Here is a 19015-nt window from a genome sequence, read left to right on the forward strand (position 1 = left end):
AGCAACCAAGTAAGCAAGCAGACATGGAGGAAGACAGATGCCTTGCCACATGAAGAGCACCAAAGAGCCAAGAAACAGAAGCTGATAAAATACAGGAACCTTCCCCCAGAGCTGACATAAACAGAAAGCCTTCCCCTAGAGCCAGTGCCATTAACTCAGACTAATAGCCTCCTAAACTGTTAGAAAATAAATTTCTGTTCCTTAAAGCCACCCACTTGTGGTATTTCTGTTATAGCAGCACTAGCTAAGACAGAATTTTGCTACCAGATAGTGGGGTGCTGCTCTAACAAATACATAAGGTATGGAAGTGGTTTTGGAATACAGTCAAGGGTAGAGGCTGGGGGAATTTCGATGTGCTTCAAATAAGGCCCTAGGTTACCTTGGAGAGCCTGCCTGTTGGTAGAATTATGGATGTCAAAAGCATAGATGTTCTGGTAAGGGCTCTGAAAGAAGTGAGGAGAGCTAAAGAGAAAGTCTCTATCATCTTACAGAACACATCTGGAGCCATCAACAGAATGTTGCTAGACATGTGGACATTAAATGTGCTCCTGGTGAGGCTTTAAAAGGAAATGATGAACGTGCGATTAGACAATGGAGGAAGGAGATGCTTTTTGTGAGGTGGCAAAGAACTTGTCTGAAATATGCTCAAATGTCTGATGGAAGGTGTAACTTGTAAGTGATGAACTTGCATATTTGGCGGAGGAGATTTCTAAGCAAGATCTTAAAGGGGCTAAGTGGTTTCTTCTTGCCATTTATAGTAAAATGTGAGAAGAAAGAAATGGATTTAAAAATGAACTGTGCAAAATGAAAACAGAACTTACAGATTTGGAAAATTTTGTTGTACAAATTAAGAACAGGTATCCTAGAACTTTAACCAAAGATGTGGCTACACAATTTTTTTGTTAAAGAGATTAAGCCTGTGACTGACCGATCTAACCAACTACCACAGCAGAAAACCCATCAGTTTAGCCTGAAGGGGACAGAGACAGGACGAAAGGAAACCGTCTGCCTCTTGGAACAGGGAACAGGCCAAAGGAGCTATATCTGTTGTCTTCCGAAAAAATTTAAAAAGACCATCCCTGGACCAGCTCAGAGTTCAGAACTGTTAGGAGTACGGGAAGCAGGCCTGGCTCGGTTTCAAAGGGTAGAGCCATAGCCTCCTAGGTTTCAAAGAGTCATATCTCTACCAACTCATTTCTGGAGCGTGAGGCTGCTGTTTGGGCATGCCAAGAGAATGTGCCACTGCCCAAAGCTCGGGGAATGAGGCTGATATGCCCAAAGGCCAAGAGAATTGGGTTACCACCCAACGCTGAGAGAGCAAGGCTGTCACTTGGATGGACTAGGAGAACAGGGCAACGCAATGCTAAGGGGGGCAAGGTTTCTGTTCTAGGGGGCCTGGAAGTTGGGACCTTGGTCCAAGGCCTAGAGGCCTACACCCAGAATCTAGAAAGCACAGCCAACACCTAAAGTCTGGAGAGCAGGGCCATTGCTCAGATGGTCTCAGAGAATAAAGGATTATTTTCATGACTTGAGAGCTAATGTAATTTGTTCTGCTGGGTTTTGGACTTGCTTTGTACCCATTATCCCTTCTTTCCCTCCAATTTCTCCCATTTGTAAATGGGAATATCTACTTTTTGCCTGCTCCACCATTGTGCTTTGGAAGCATATAACTTGTATGTTAGATTTCACAGGTCCACAGATGAAGAGGAATTTTGTCCCAGGATGGAATATGCCTAAAGTCTCACCCATGTTTTATTTAGATGATTCAGAAGAGATTTGGGACTTGAAGTTGATTTAAGACTTTTGGGATGATGCGATAGGGTAAATGTGTTTTGTATGTGGGAAGTAAATGTGTTTTGTATGAATTTTGGAGGGCCAAGGGGTGGAATGTTATGGATTGAATTATTTACCCCAAAGATATGTGTTGTAAATCTTAAATCCTCTGCCTGTGGTCTTAATTCCATTTGGGAATGGGTTTCCTTTGTTGGGTTAATGAACAAGTGGAGTGTGTATTAAGTCAATCTCTTTTGAGATATAAAAGCAAATTAAGTAATTAAGCAAATAAGCAGAGATGGAGGAAGTTAGATGCCATGCCACATGAAGATCACCAAAAAGCCAAGGAAATGAAGCTGAAAAAAGACAAGGACCTTCCCCTACAGATGACACAGACAGAAAGCTAGCCCCTAGAGCCAGTGCCATGAATTCAGACTTCCAACCTCCTAAACTGTGAGAAAATAAATTTCTGCTTGTTAAAGCCACCCACTTGTGGTGTTTCTGTTATGGCAGCACTAAGTAACAGAGACAGTCTGGAAACTCCGCTGATACCTATTCAGCATAATGTTATTGTTGTTATTCTGTGTCATCAAGTCTACTCTGATTCATAATGACCCTATGTGACAGAGTAAAACTGCTTCATAGGGTTTCCTAAGCTGTAATCTTTTCAGGAGAAGATTGCCAGGTCTTTTCTCCTGCAGAGCAGCTGGTGGGTTCAAACCACTGACCTTTCAGTTAGCTGCTAAGCACTTAACCATTTTGCCATAGCCACAGACAAGTTTCCACTGACAGGGAGGTAGTGGCTGATCTCCTACATGAAAAGCAAGAATTCTATCATTCTACCATAATCAACAAAAGTCCTGCAGAAACCTGAACAAAGCTCAAAGATTATCTAGTTACATCCTTTACAGCCCTGGAATGAAAATGTGGCCTCTACCTGTATGATCTTTTGCATTGCTCTGTCCAGCTCGGCATACCCCAGTGAGGCACCCAGGGTGGCCAGTTCAGCCACCAGCCAGTCTGCAGGGCATTCACTGAGAAGTACATTGGGAATGAACAGAGACCACAGGCATGGCAGGAGTTATCTGTGGGGCTGCCCTGCCAAGGGAGGGGAGGCAAGGGTCCTTGCAATCAAGGACTGAGCTGGCCACTGACCAAAATTGGTTTTGGCCAGTTTCACTACTCACCATCTACTACCACACAGACCAGATCTACTACCACAAGGCCTTAGAAATTCTGGAGAACCACCCCATTCTCCTACAGTACCGAAGCATGAAACTTCATACGAACTTAAAGGAACATTGTCTCCTGAATGTCCTGCAAGTCTCTTCCTCCTCTCCCTCCCCACTAGGAGTCCTAACTGAAGCCTTCCTCATCTCTCTCCTGGACTCAGTCCCCCTTCCTTCCCAGAACCAACCAAGCTTACACCCGGCCTGAAGAATTTTCTTAAAGCCCTGTTTTCTAAAACCCATTGCCATCAAGTCAATTCCAACTCATAGCAACCCTATAGGACAGAACCGAACTGCCCCATAGGGTTTCCAAGGAGCGGCTGGTGGATTCAAGCTGCTGACCTTTTGGTTAGTAGTCATGCTCTTAACCACTGTGCCACCAGGACCCCTATTTTCTAAAGAAATGTTAAACTCCTGTTCAGAAATACTGATGAGATTCCCATCAAGAAAGTATGCCTAATGATAAGTAATAGGGCATCTAATTGAATCTAAGTTGTCATTGGTTCTAAGGCAGATCATTATTTTAAGTATCATTTTTTTTTTTTTAAGAAAGAAAAAACGCTGGCAGTAAGCTACAACCCAATGTTTTCTTCAGTCATTGTTTGTAAAACAATTCCCAATGTCAATGTCAGAGATGGTAACATGTAAAAAAGTACTTTGCAGGAACTATGAAATACGGCAAAGTTTTAACTATTAAGGACCTAGTGTAAGCAAGCTTTTCACATACATGATCTTATTTATAGCTCCACAACTCTACCGAAGAATGCATTCATTTTTCTATTTTCCAAATATGAGAACCAAGAACCGCTCATTCCTTCTAATAGCACTTAACTTTGCACCTTCATGACACTTAGTACTTCTCTTGTGAAAGTGTAATTGCAGCGCCCTGGTGGCACAATGGTTAAGAGCTTGGCTGGTAACCAAGAGGTTGGCAGTTCAAATCCAGCAGCTGCTCCTTGGAAACCCTATGGGGCAGTTTTACTCTGTCCTATAGGGTGAGTCAGAATCAACTTGATGGCAATGGGTGTGATTTCTTGGTTTTTACTCCTGTTGTGATCCAAATCAATAATGTGTCTAGTTTCACAGATGTTGGCTTCTGTCTGAGCCCGTAATTTAAAGAAATGGCCACTAGATGGGGCGCCTATCTAAGTCATGGCTAGTTATTTCTTAAATCTGTGAGTATAAAGGCAAAGGAAGCGGTTAAGTTAGGGCCAGTAGGGGGAAAGTCCAAGTCCCAATGACCTATACTGGCTTGGATTTTGGAAGAAACCAATTATGACACAGCCATTTGAGTCCTCCCAGACATGTCTATAGGGGCAAAGCCCATGCCCAGGTCTGTCATTCCCGGGTGACAGGGCTCCACCTGAAGAGACAAGATGAGACACTCTCCCCTCAAACCCAATCATGTTACAAAATTTAATCACAAAAAACAGGAACAACAACCAGTAAATACAGATATGCCAGGTATGATCTTCAGCCCTCCTCGCCCTCAATTTTCTGATGATTATAAAGGTTTGGTTTGAAGATGAAATGAAAATATGCCTTAAAGTGCTGGGCCATGCCTGAGACATCCAGCAAGTGCAGAAAAGGAGTGGCAGCCATTATTAAGTCAATCAGCGAGCAAGTCAATGACAGCCACCAGAGTGGGAGTGGTTTGCAAAGGATTCTCTTCACCCAGTGCCCCGTTACGCAGGATACACGAGTTATCTTCAGCACATGCAGAACACTTTCCAGGTGGTGTTGTTCTCCCCTTTGGACAGAGGATGCACAGAGGTGCAGGAAGGTGAAGTCATTTGACCAAGGTCACTCACCTGGTATAGTGTGTTGAATGGTGTCCACCAAAAGATATGTCTATGCAGAACCTCAGAATGTGACCTTATTTGGAATAAAAGCCTTTTCAGAGGTAAATAAAGTACAGATCTCTAGAGATGAGGTCATCTTGGATTAGGATGAACCCTAAATCCAATGACAAGCGTCCTTATAGAGAGGGAACAGGAGAAGACACACAGAGACACAGAGGGGAGAAGGGGCTGTAAAGATGCAGGCAGAGATTGGAACAATGCTGCCACAAGCCAAGGATTACTAGGAGCCACCAGAAGCTGGAAGAGGCAAGGAAAGATTCTTCCCTAGAGCCTCCAGAGGGAGCATGGCCCTGCTGACGCCTTGATTTCAGACTTCTGGCCTCCAGAACTGTGAAGCAACAGATTTCTATTGTTTTTAGCCACCCAGTTTGTTGTAATTTCTTAGGACAGTTGTAACTCATACACCGGGTAAAAAGCAGAGCTTTTGAGGCTGGACTCTGGGACCACAGCCCATAGCTCATGGTAGGTGAGAGTCTGAGATGAGGCAGTTGCCGTAAGGAACAGAGAATAGCTGCTGCCAGATGACTGGACCCTTTCTAGGAAGCCAAGATTAGTTTTGGGCTCCATCAATCAAACCGTCATCCAAAGCTCTCAGCAGGGTCCCTCATGCCCCACAAGCAATGACCTACAAGGAATGAGGAGACTTCTCCACTGCCCAGCATCATCAGGATGGTGAAAGAAGAAACCAGCCAGATCAAGGAGAGTTGCCCAATGTGGGCAGTGGAAGACCTATGGAGCGTGCCACTTCACACCAGGGTGCTTTAGTTCAGGTTTGGTCTCAGGGCCTTTATTACACTAATCCACACAAGACTTAAACACTTTTAACTTTATGAGAGTCTAAATTACAGAGTGTCAAACCACCAGTTGTTGTCGAGATGCCCCCAAATCATGGTGACCCCATGGGTGTCAGAGAAGAACGGTGCTCCACAGGGTTTTCAATGGCTGTTTTTTGGAAGTAGATCACCAGGTCTTCCTTCTGAGGTGCCTCTGTATGGACTCAAATTGCCAACCTTTTGGTTAGAAGCGAGTGTGTTAAACCTGCGCCACCCAGGCATTCCTTTTTGTATTTAGAAGGGCTGAAATTTGCTGGGCTCGAGGACTAAAAGAGACATATAGCCCAAGGGGCTGCAGAGGAGGTGTATTTCAGAAAGGTGGTCCAAGACAACCTGTGGCCATGAGGAGTCCTAGCCCAACTCTGTTCCCAGCTATGCCAATCACTTGGAGCCTTATAGGAGCAGTGGCTGAATGAACAAACTACAGCTGTAATTGGCTCTTCAATTCTCAATACTCCCTGTACCCAGTTTATCTAAGGGATGATATTAGGCATGTAACAACAACAACTAATGGAGCTAGGACTCCCTCTCTATTCCCTAGAGGAGAATTAGTTTGTAAAAGACAAAAGTATCATGTAACCAACATATGACAATTGTACCTATTTCTCCCTTTTTTATTTTTTGGCTGCTGTCAAGTAGTCCCTGACTCTAGGTGACCCCTCACATAACGGAAGGAAACGTTGCCCAGTCCTGCACCATCCCCACGATGATCAGTTGTGTGTCAGACCGCTGCGGTTCTCAGGTTTGTCATTGGCTTAGTTTTAGAAGCAGATCTGGAAGCTCCGCTGACACCTTCTCAGCATCATAGCAAAACGCAAGATTGCACTGACAGACAGGTGGTAGCTGCACCTGAGGTGAACTCGCCTGGAATAGCACCCATGTCTCCTGCACGGAAGGCGAGAATTTACCCCTGAACCACCACTGACCTCCCAGAGCCTGATTAGTCATTATGTTATAAAATGCTCTCACTTTTCATTTCTTAATATTACACCTCATGGAAGATTCTTATAGCCTGCCAATGACCCTTTAAAAACTCATCTATTCTTTTAACAAGGCTATCCCTGTGAGGGAGGAAGACCAATGAAGAATTGACACCCTTGAATTATGGTGTTGGTGAAGAATATTGAATATACCGTGGACTGCCAGAAGAATGAACAAATCTGTCTTGGAAGAAGTACAGCTAGAATGCTCCTTAGAGGCAAGGACCGCAAAACTTTGTCTCACATACTTTGCACAAGTTATCAGAAGGGACCAGACCCTGGAGAAGATACTTGGTAGAGTCTCAATGAAAAAGAGGAAGACCCTCAATGAGATGGATTGACACAGTGGCTGCAACAATGGGCTCAAGCATAATAACAATTGTGAGGATAGCACAGGACTGGGTAAGGTCTTTCTCTCTGTTGTACACAGGATAGTTACGAGTCGAAACCAACTGAAAGGCGCCTAACGACAACAACAACAACAATAATATCCTCGTGGCCTGCTGTTCTTTTAAAAAGCCAAAATTTCCACAGGGATCCATGATTTGTAACACAGACCTTCTGCTCATTGCAAGCTAGAGTTAAATTTTGCATGTAGGGAAGCTACAGCTTCACACTGAATAATTCACAAATGCAATCTGTCAAACTCTAATTATTCCTTCAAAGAAAAACAATCAGATATTTGTATCATAATATTTTACCTCTTCCAGTCTAAACTGCCAAGGTGTCAGAGTGATCAGGAAACCTGCTTTTCTGCCTGTCAAAAGATGCTTTGGGGAATTTACACATGTATTTATACGTGAGGAGGGAAAATGCATACATTGCTATGATGTGAAATGATGCATTAACTCAGCAAATATGTAGCCAGGGGACGGCTGTGTCATCCACGTTTTAGGCACTGTGGACACCGAGACAAAAAAGCCTATACGCACCTGTCTTAGCTTGCCAAGGCTGCTGTAACAAAAGACCACTGTTCTGGCTGATAAGCAGAGAAATGTATTGTCTCACAATTCTGAAGGCTAAGAGCCCAAATCAATGTGTCAGCTGGGTCATTTTCCCTTCACAATCTCTAGAGGAATATTCTTTCTTGTTTCTCTCAGCTTCTGGTAGCCCCAGATGTTCCCTGGCTGCTAGCTCCATCTCCACATGGTTGTGTCCTTCCTCTACCTGTCTTTCTGCGTCTCTCATAAGGACACGACTCAGGCTAGATTAGGACCCATCCTGCCACAGTATGACCTCGGGTTAATTGAACTGATAACATCTTCAAAGACTTTTTCCAAAGGTCACATTCATAAGTACCAGGGGTTAGGACTTTGGGAGACAGAAATAAATCCCTAACAGGTATTCACAGGTTAGTGCAGGAAATAATCAAATCAGGCAATAATAATACCGTGAAACCTGTAAGAGCTGGAACTCAACGGGACTGCCTTGTTTTCCGGGTCTCGAAAGTTTTTGGTCTTTGACAGGGTGCAGGCTTACCGCTTTCTATTGCTCATTTTAGTGGAAAATATCTGAGTTTTCCTTCTCTGACAGGTTTTTGCCTCACACAGGTTCTGGCTTTCAAGGGTTTTAACTGTAATAATAATAATACAGTGTAATAAGGATAAAAGAAGAGAGTCATCTGTCTGGGATTAACAGGCTTTCCAGGGAGAGAGTGCTTGAGCTGAGTAGTGCAGGGCCAAATTAGGAAGGTGGGGAAGCACATTTCGAGTGCAGGGAAGAGCATGCGCAAGGACACAAACTTGAGGGAGAACGTAGGCTGTCCTGCAGACTTTAAAAATGCTCCACAGGGCTGAAGCCCAGCGTGTCCATCACAGAGTGTCTGTTAGAGGCCGGCTCCTAGAAGTGCTTGCAAGAGAAGCTATCAAATTGCAGTGTCATGCCCAGTGCTACACAATGTCATGGGAGGATTTAAGCTTGGCAGTGATATGATAGTATTTTCACCTTAGAGAAATCAATCTGTCAATTGTGCAGAGGATGGATGAGAAAAGGAGACTGGAGACTGAAGCAATTAGGGCTGATAGATGGAGAAGAAGATATTAAAACCCAAAAACTAAACCCGCTGATGTCAAGTTGGTTCCACTTCATAGTGACCCTATAGGACAGAGTAGAACTGCACCTTAGGGTTTTCAAGGAGCAGCCGGTGGATTTGGACTGCTGACCTTTTGACTAAAGAGGTAGAAGAGAAAAGGTTTATGTCTAATGTGATAAGGAGTGCATGAAAGGGAAAAGAAAATTTCCAGGTTTGGTCATAGTGACTGATGGATGGATTTCCATCAAGATAGGGAATGCAGGAGGAGGGTCAAGGTAGTTTTTGTTACAGAGGGAAGAAAAGAAAGGAGAATTAATGGTGCTGCATCTAAGGTATGTGGGCAACTGCTAAGTGAAGAGATCTGGTTGGACAGACATGAATCTTACCACTCAAAAGGAATGTCAGGATTGTTGGTACAGAATACGTCTACATCAACATGGATGATAACTGGTTTACAAAGTTCTTTGAGGACATCAATTTTAACCTCTCAACCTTTAAAGCAATTTAAAACATTGCAGTATTTATATTTGGGAGGTCTCAGTAAGTTATTAAACTTCCTATTTTAACAGTTCCACACAAACCAAGCCAAGTTACAGTATCAGGTAATGAAAGGCTTTGTCTCAGTAGAGTTAGCTAACTCCAGATAGGTTTCTAAAAGATTGTCTTATAAATTCTGCTCCAGAAAATATTTATATAACATTACTTAATTGAATGCCCATTAATTAATATAAATTCCTACTTACTAGCAGGCCATGAGATAATAGCACACATCTGTGCCAAAACAGAGAAACAGCATGGAATACTGGACAGAACACTGGCCTTCGACTGAGACACTGAGGATCTCCGTCAGTGGATCTGCCATGCGACGGCCCCATTAGTTTGAGCAAGTCCCTCCTCTACCCATCTCTGGACTTAGTTTCCTCTTTTATAAAGGGATCTGATTAAATTACCTGGTTTCTAGGACTCTCTACAGCTGTTGAAGCCCTGGTGATGCAGTGGTTAGGAGCTTTGGCTGCTAACCAAAAGGTCAGCATTTTGAATCCACCTTGGAAATTCTACGGGGTAGTTCTACTCTGTCCTATATGGTTGCTATGAATTGGAATCAACTTGAAGGCAATTTTTTTTTAAAGCTGTTAATAGTCTGTGAGTTCAACAGAAACATTTTAATCAGTAACTTCAATAATTGCAATTGAGATCACAATCATCAATATACTAGTGAGATAGCGAACACTTGATATGTAATAGTTCCACTATAAAAAAGACTGAATACAAAACTGTGACTGAATATATCTGGGAGAGAGACAGGCAATGTATCTAAATGAAATTGGTCACATGCTAACAAATTACAGATGTTTTGCAGCCATAAGGAATTTCCACAAAACAGAGGTCAGCCTTCAAAATTAGAAATCATAACTTCAAGACACCAACCCACAGATTACACTTCAGAGTCAAATTTTAATTCTTAATAAAATATCCCACCACATTTGTCAGTGTGTTGTACTGTGATGGCTTGTGTGTTGCTGTGATACCAGAAACTTTGCCACTGGTATTTCAAATACCAGCAGGGTTTCAGGGTGGTGGACAGGTTTCAGCAGAGCTTCCAGACTAAGACAGACTAAAAAGAAGCATCTGGCAGTCTACTTCTGAAAAAAAATGGCCAGTGAAAATCTTATGAATAGTGGCAGAACATTTTCTGGTATAGTGCTGGAAGATAAGTCCCTCAGGTTGGAAGGCACTCAAAATACAAGTGGGGAAGAACTGCCTCCTCAAAGTAGAGTTGACCTTAATGTTGTGGACGGAGTCAAGCTTTCAGGACCTTCATTTGCTGATGTGGCATGACTCAAAATGAGAAGAAACAGCTGTAAACATCCATTAATAATTGAAATGTGGAGTGTGCAATGTATGAATCTAGGAAAATTGGAAGTCATCAAAAATGAAATAGAACACATAAAAATTAATATCCTAAGTCATTAGTGAGCTGATGGACTGGTACGGCCATTTTAAATCAAACAATCATGTGGTCAACTATGCCTGGAATGACAACTTGAAGAGGAATGGTGTTTCATTCTTCATCAAAAAGAACATTTCAAGATCTAAACTGAAGTACAAAGCTGTCAGTAATAGCATAACATCCATAAGCTTACAAGGAAGACCGGTTAATACGACTATTATTGAAATTTACGCACCAACCACTAAGGCCAAATATGGAGAAATTTAAGATTTTTACTAACTTCTGCCATCTGAAATTGATCAAACATGCAATCAAGATTCGTAGATAATTACTGGCAATTGAAATGTGATAGCTGGAAACAAAGAGAAGGGTTGGTAGTTAGAAAATATGGCCTTGGTGATAGAAACGATGCTGGAGATCCCATGATAGAATTTTGCAAGACCAATGACTTCTTCATTGCAAATAACTGTTTCAACAACATAAACCATGACTACATATGTGACGTATAGATGAAGACACAAGAATCAAGTACAGTACATCTGTGGAAAGAGACGATGGAACAGCTCAATATCATCAGCCAGAATAAGGCCAGGGCCAAATGTGGATCAGACTATCAATTGCTCATATGCAAGTCCAAGTTAAAGCTGAAGAAAATTATGTGTTATTCCTTTTTCCAAAAGAACATTTGAAGTGGCTTCAAACCATATACATTGCTTTATTTGACAATATCACATTGTGTTTTTTTAGGGATACCTAGTCTAACTATCTAAGCAAGCCAGTAAAGTCCACTATTTACTAAGACATTCAAAGATATACTATCCAAGAAAACATATCAACCACATTTACAGTGCCTTTTCATCACTCTGGCGTAAATAGTTAACGCGATAAACTGCTGACGGAAAGGCTGGCGGTTGAGTCCACATAGAGGTACCTTGGAAGAATGGCCTGGCATTCTACCTCTGAAAAATCAAACATTGAAACCCTAGGGAACCCAGTTCTACTCTGACACACACAGGGTGTGTCAGTTAGTCACCTGGCTGGCACTGGTGCTATGGTTTCATCGCCCTGCGTGGCGTGGGATGCTCCTGCTCACAACTATAGCTCTCATCAGCACGTCACTGCTTATTCCGTGGTAAACACGGAGGGAAATTTAATCCACGAAAACAGAAAAAAAAAATTACAGGTAAAGTACAGGCACTACAAATGGAAAGCTTTTTTCTGTTTTTTTTTTTTTTTATGAAATAAAACAAAAATCACTCATTGCAGAGTAATTCTTAGATTTTTAAAAATGTTTTTAACTCAAGTAGCTGCTTGAGTAAAAATTAGAAAATTCTGGTTCAGTGGTCTGAATGGGGTACTGGCCACTAAGCTCATTAGTGATTGGTTCTGTTATCTCCGGAATAATAAGGAATGGTACCTACCCAGACTTCCAAGAAATATTTGCCTAATAAGTTGGTGGGCCTCACTGAGCTGTGCCTCCTTTCCCATAAGCAAAGTCTAGGATCTACTGTTGCTGATTTGCAGTGTATTGCCTTTATGTGCCTGGAGTTATCAGGCACTAAGAAAAGCGGTTCATTCACAAGAGAATGAATTTTAAGCCAGAATTTGAATCTAGATCTATGAGTACGTCATGAATACTAGAATACCAACATTTGTTGCTTTTTACTGTTTATAATAAGCAAGGGATTTTAGAAGAGGAGATGTATAATATTATGAGTCATTTTACATCAAGCTGGGAAGCATTGGAAATTGGTATCCTTTTCTATAGGTTCACATTGGACTTCATAAAACAATCCACAATCTAGTTAGAATAGTATTAAAGCTACTTGGCCAAATTCATACACACTGAATTTTTCCTTTCTTTCAACATCTCCGGGAAATTACCAACATTGGACATCCACAAATTACTGTGTTATCTACTGCCCAAAACCTACTGCCACTGAGTCAATTCCTACTCATAAGGACCCTATAGGACAGAGTAGAACTGCCCCATAGGGTTTCCAAGGAGCACCTGGTGGATTCAAACTGCCAATCTCTTGGTTAGCAGCCATAGCACTTAACCACTACACCACCAGGGTTTCCGTTATCTACTGTATTTATTTTCAGTAACATTAATAACAATATGCAAGTGTACACAGTATTCCTTTCTTTAACTTATTAAAATATGATTACAGGCAATCTATTTTTGGAAAAATTCTACAATCAAGAAACTGGATTCACTGTAATGTCACTGAGTCTCACTGGGTGGTCCTTCTTAATATTAGAATCTTAACTCAATTTTTATCTTCTTATGTCTAAGTTTTTAGGTTCTCCCTTATATTGACTTGTCTAAACCATCATGCCGAACAGGTATCCACTTAAGAATAAAATGACTCATGGCATTTTTTCTTTTCATCCTGGGTAAATTTAAATAAATGGATACAGTAATACCCCTTTATCCTCAGTTCGACTCTCTGCGGTTTCAGTTACCCATGGTCAACCGCTGTCTGAAAATGTTAAATGAGTAGAAAGCATGATGAAATCTCGAGCTGTCCTGCTCCGTCATTCACATAATTTTTATTACAGTATATTGCTATAATTGTTCTATTTTATTATTAGTTATTGTTGTTAGTCTCTCACTGGGCCTGATTTATAAACTAAATCATAGTTATGTATGTATAGTACAAAACATAGCATATACAGGGTTCAGCACTATTCGTGGTTTCAGGCATCCATGGAGGATCTTGGAATATATCCAATGTGGATAAGGAGGGGCTAGTGTGATATATTTTTAGATTTATTTTTCCTAAATGATACCACTCTCCTAAGAGCTATAGTGTTGTGATAGCGATTTATTCATTCATGCATATGCAATGGAATTTATCATGTATTTATTATTATATAATGCATGTGACATCACTTAAAAGAGTTGAATTTAAAATTTTCTTCTCATAAGAGTTCCTTATTTTCTATTGAGCATAACGTGAAAAATTCTTTTGGCGACCACTAAGTGAAAGGTGATCTCTTACTGAGAACATAGGTCCTAAGGACAGTGAGTTTCTCCTCACTCAGAAACTTATTATGATGAACACAGATTTCCCACAAAAATGAAGCTCGATGAAAAATGTCATCGTAAATTACACTATGCATTATAAAGAACATGTGAACAGGGACAGAGATTAAGATGAAGGATTCAAAAAAAGCAACCCTTGCTATGTAAATCTCTACTGCAATGCTTCCCCAGGCATGGCCCACAGAGCAGCAGTTCTTTAAGGTAGTCTGTGAGGAAAAGCTCCATGTCCAAATTATTTTGGGAAATTTACTCCACCCCTTCTTGGAGATTTACGCTATGCTTTACCATATCAGGGTCTCTGAGCAGTTCCAAAGAAATGAAACTTGTTTCCTTGTGTTGAAATGAGAATTTTATACAATATAGAACCTCAGAATCCCTTTTGTTTCTAAATAAAATTCCACTAACATATTTAATTTCTTTTCTCCCTTCTGGAATCTTCTATTTTTGCTTGCCTCTGGTACTTTGAGCTGACAGTTCTGCTTACTGCTTTGCCTGATTTTCTTAATAATAATAATAAAAAGGAATGTTTAAAAACATCTTCGGCTATTTCAGCGAATCTGTTCATTACATGGCCACAAACCTTGACTGTGTTCATCTCATCAGCAGGGAGCTGCCAGGATCCCTCTCCTTGCCTTGGCTTCTTAAGCCTGGAGCACATGGGCCACTTTCTGCTGGACCTCCTCCCAGGCCATAACAGACAGCTGTCCTTCCATGCGTTATGTCTCATAATGCAGACAGAAAACATCTCAACTCACACTCCTCCACTTACTCAAGCAAGACCGAATCACCAGCAGGTACACTTCTGTATATTCATCTTCTGTCCTTTGGGGGGAATAAAATCAAGAAGGAGGCATGCCTTCTAACTCTTCTCCTGAGGCCCTTCGACTCTGACCTCCTCCCTGCCCCCCTTGGTGCACCCGTCAGCTCACTCGTATTGACCGGCTCTCATATTAACCAGCTTGCACGGAGCATGAAAAAACTTGGAATTGAGTTGTACCTCTGCCACAGGGGTTAGAAAGAGGATGAGAGAAACAAACAAAACGTGTGAGACTTGACTTACTGTGAACCTGAGGTGCATTTAAGCTGCAGCTGGAAATCCAGAATTTTTCTGAACGCCAGGTCCATAACGATAGACAATAAAAAAGAGAATAAGCAGCTTATTATGCATAAAGCTCTCGAAGTGGCACTGAAGCAGTTTTTCTAGTGATTCAGGAAGAAAAACTAACCAGATCAATACGCTTTCTGCCCCCAAAATAAATAAAATCAAAGGATGTTCCCAACATTTGGGAATCTAACTCAGTGATGTGTGCTAAGCGGGCTACCATTCCATTCTCATACTACTAATCGTTATTGCATCACATTGTTTTTACTGTGTGGCTCTCCACAAAGGTGAGAGTTTCCAAATGACATCCAGTATGTTCTGTTCAACAAATGTATGGCTCCAGAATCAGGCACTAATGATAGACCTCTGTACATCAAATATTACCTGATAATTATAACCCCCATGCTGCTGGTATATGCTTCCATATGGCTGTTAGAATTTTCTAGAATCAGTGCTGGATAGGTTTCCTTCACTGTATGTTCTCCACAGCTCTAGAGCCTGGTAGTTGTGATCGTTAAGGTTGTGTGTCAACTTGGCTGGGCCATGATTCTCAGTGGTTTGGCAGTTATGATGTAGTGTGGCAGTCATATAATGATGTAATTGCCTCCATGATGAGATCCGATATAATATGATCACCTCTATGATGGGATCTGCTATGGGAAGCCAATCAGTTGATAGGGAGTTTCCTTGGGGGTGTGGCCTGAATCCAGTATAAGTGGACTTTCTGGCAAGACTCGAGGGCTTTTACTCTCTCTGGATCATGAAGGGGGCTCCTTCCTGTTCATCTGATCTGTGGTTCTTGGGATGTGAGTTAGCAGCTTACCTGCCGATCTTGGGATTCATTGGCCTCTGCAGCCTGTGAGCCAGAGCCCCGCTGACTGACCTTCTGATCCTGGGTTCACCAGCCCCTGCAGTTATGTGAGTCAGGAGAAGCCTCCTGCCTAACCCAGGGACTTGGGGCTTTCTATAATAACAAGGAGGTGGCTCTCTACAACTGCATGAGCCACCTCCTTAATATTATAAATCTCTCTCTATATATATACATACATACACATATACAGATGCTTCACTGGTTCTGCTTCTATAGAGAACCCAGCCTAATAGTCATTCTAGTAATTTATGTTTACTGCCTTAAGAAACATATTTGTTCATCTAAAAGCCATCTCAGTGCTTCCGAGGATCTACTCTCTCACTAATCAAAGAATAGGGTAGGTCTCAGGGTAAAACTTCCTCTGACAGACACGCAGTGTGACAGAAGGGAGGAAATGAACTGCCTAGGAGGCCTGGTCAGAGGCCTGGTCAGCCACGTGGGCTCGAGTGGTCCAAGGGGCAAGATATGCCGCAAAGACCGCTTCCCAGAGAGAAACACCTACACCATACCCCTGGGGCCTGAGAGTGGCCTCAACTTCAGAAGATACGATTTAATCCTCAGAATCATTCATCCTAAAAAACTAAATAGAAAACAAAACAAGAAAACCACAAATACAGTGAAAGTTGAAATTCGATGGGACTGCTTTCTTTTTCTAGGTCTCCCAAGTTTTCTGCCTTTGACAGGGTGTAGTCTTACCACTTTTCTATGGCTCATTTTAGTGGAAAATATTTTGGGTTTATCTTCTCTAACAGGTTTCTGCCTTACACAGGTTCTGGCTTTCACAAGTTTTACTGTACTTAGTTTTGAAAGATCTAAATCTGCTTTGAAAGGGTCTAACTTTAGGTTTTAGAAACATGGACTTCCATAGTTAAAAGCATGTGGTTCAAACCGTAGTGTTAATTAAACTTGATGTCTCTCAAGTCTGTGTTTCACCCCCTTCCTTGTGGAATTCACTTCTGTAGGCAGCTCTTTCAACTCAGGACATTTTCAACTATTACCAAGACCCGCTTTCCAATGATCTAGCATACATAGTCCTAGAGCTACTGACCACAGGCTCCACACAAGGAACATTTGGCGTGAGGCAAAGAAAGCCAAACAGAGCCTCCACTTTGCAGCCTATCTCTAATTTGAAAGTGCTTGTCCTCCACCCAGGATTCTGGGTGGTACAAATAGTTTGTGCTCAGCTACTAACCAAAAGATAGGCAATTCTAACCCACGCAATGGTAGCATAGAAGAAAGGCCTGGTGATTTGCTTCCATAAATATTGCAGCCAAGGAAATCATGTCGATCAGGTCTGCTTTGTAACACACGGGGTTGCCATGAGTCAGAATGAACCAAACAACAGGTTTGGTTTATGGCTTTATCCTTCACCCACCACCACCTGTTGGCCATCAGTTTGCTGTACTGTGGCGGTTTTCATGTTGCTGTGATGCCAAAAGCTATGCCACTGGTATTTCAAATACTGGTAGGGTGACCTATGGTGGACAGGTTTCAGCATAGCTTCCGGACTAAGACAGAGTGGGAAGAAAGTTGTGGTCATCTACTTCTGAAAATGAGCCAAAGAAAACCCTCTGGATCAAAACAGAATATTGTCTGATACAGTGCTGAGTCCCCCGGGCTGGAAGGCATTCAAAATACAGAGTGGCTGCAACAATGGACTTGAGCACACCAAAGACTGTGAGATGGTGCAGGACTGGCCAACATCTCATTCTGTTATACACGGAGCTGCCAAGAGTGGGAGCAACTAACAACATCCTCCACCCAACTTCTTCAGGTGAACCTTCCCCAGTTTGTTTTTTTTTTAAACTGTTATTATACAGGTTCCTCTCTGCTGCCTCAGTCACAAGTGTAACATCATTCCCTTCAAACAAGAAATCCTGTGGGAATACAGACATTTCTGGACAAGCAAAGCCATGATTCCCCTCTGTTTGGATAGCACAGAGCATATGTGAAAAAGCCCCTTGGGAATGAAATGGCACTGCAGAGCTGTGAGTTATCATCGTTACCTCAGAGGCACCACAGCACACAGAGACTGAATTCAGATTGTACCATTGCCTCTTAATAGTTGTGCGAGTCTATTATGTGACGTGCAAGTTTATCACCTCTAAGCCCCGACACTTGATTTGTAAAATGTATATTATGTTCACCTTATAGAGTGACTATGGGGCTTAGATGATATAATATAGATCAAAAGCTCCTCAGAAATGCTGGATACTTTTAGATCTTGAAAGATAAGTTATAGCTATTACGACAGTCATTGTAACTTCCTGAGGGTGTTGGTTAGTCTTTCTCTAACAGAACTGCTCACACTCTGCTATAGTCTACTTCAAGGCCAGTAAGAAATCACACACAATTTCCCAGGTGGGACATTCTGAAGTCCACCTTTCTGATATGGGGCACTCCTCGGCCACCACTGGAAGAATTCTAGCTGTAAACGTGCCACATCCTCCTATAGCCATCTCTTCCTCCTATGACAAGATCTAAACCGATGACTCTGCCTACATTCTGCCCTAGCTTACTCTCCTCTGTCAACCATCAAACTCCCACCACAAGTCCAATCTGTGGTTGGACTGTTGTTGGTGTTGTTAGCTGCCATCGTGTGGGCCCCCACCTCATGGCGACCCCATGCACAAGAGAATAAGCCACTGCCCAGTCCTGTACCATCTCCATGATCGGTTGCGGATCTGACTATTGTGATCCATATGGTTTTCATTGGCTGATTTTTGGAAGTAGATGGCTAGACCTTTCTTTCTACTCCATCTTAGTCTGGAAGCGCCACTGAAACCTGTTCAGCATCACAGCAAGGTGCAAGCCTCCACTGACAGGTGGTGGTGGCGCATGAGGTGCGTTGGCTAGGAATCTTACCCTAGTCTCTTTCATGGAAGGTGAAAATTCTATCACTGAACCACCACTGCCTCAGACTGGCTGCTTATATTTCTCGATTCCTGTCCCTCTTCTTTGCCCCGTGTTGTTGTTGCAGAGGTTCCAGGACATGTCATGCCTGATCCTCCTCAGTCATGTCTCGTGTTGGTCGATAGGTATTTGGGTCCCTCCACCTAAGGGCAGGATTCCTATGAAAGCTGGGCTGGGCTGGGTCTGCAGGAGTGAGGGGGAATCTCCATTAAAGGTTTTACCACGAGGCCTCAACGACCTTCACACTTTCTTTGGTTTTTCACACTGCAGAACAGAGAAGCTAGACCCAACATGCTGCTAGCGAGTTCCTGTGACTTCTGTGAGCCATGGCTGCAAGGCAACAGTTTGCATTGCAAATCTCACCCATTCTTTTTTTTTTTTTTAATAATTTTTATTGTGCTTTAAGTGTAAGTTTAC

General features: G+C 42.3%; 1 protein-coding gene across 1 annotated transcript in view; it reads right to left on the bottom strand.

The window, feature by feature from the left end:
* Nucleotides 1-19015, bottom strand: part of VWC2 (von Willebrand factor C domain containing 2) — a 180181-nt gene that overhangs the window by 69146 nt on the left and 92020 nt on the right. The window lies entirely within an intron of this gene.

Source organism: Loxodonta africana, chromosome 8 (genome assembly GCF_030014295.1).
Source record: "Loxodonta africana isolate mLoxAfr1 chromosome 8, mLoxAfr1.hap2, whole genome shotgun sequence".
NCBI classification, from domain to species: Eukaryota; Metazoa; Chordata; class Mammalia; order Proboscidea; family Elephantidae; genus Loxodonta; species Loxodonta africana.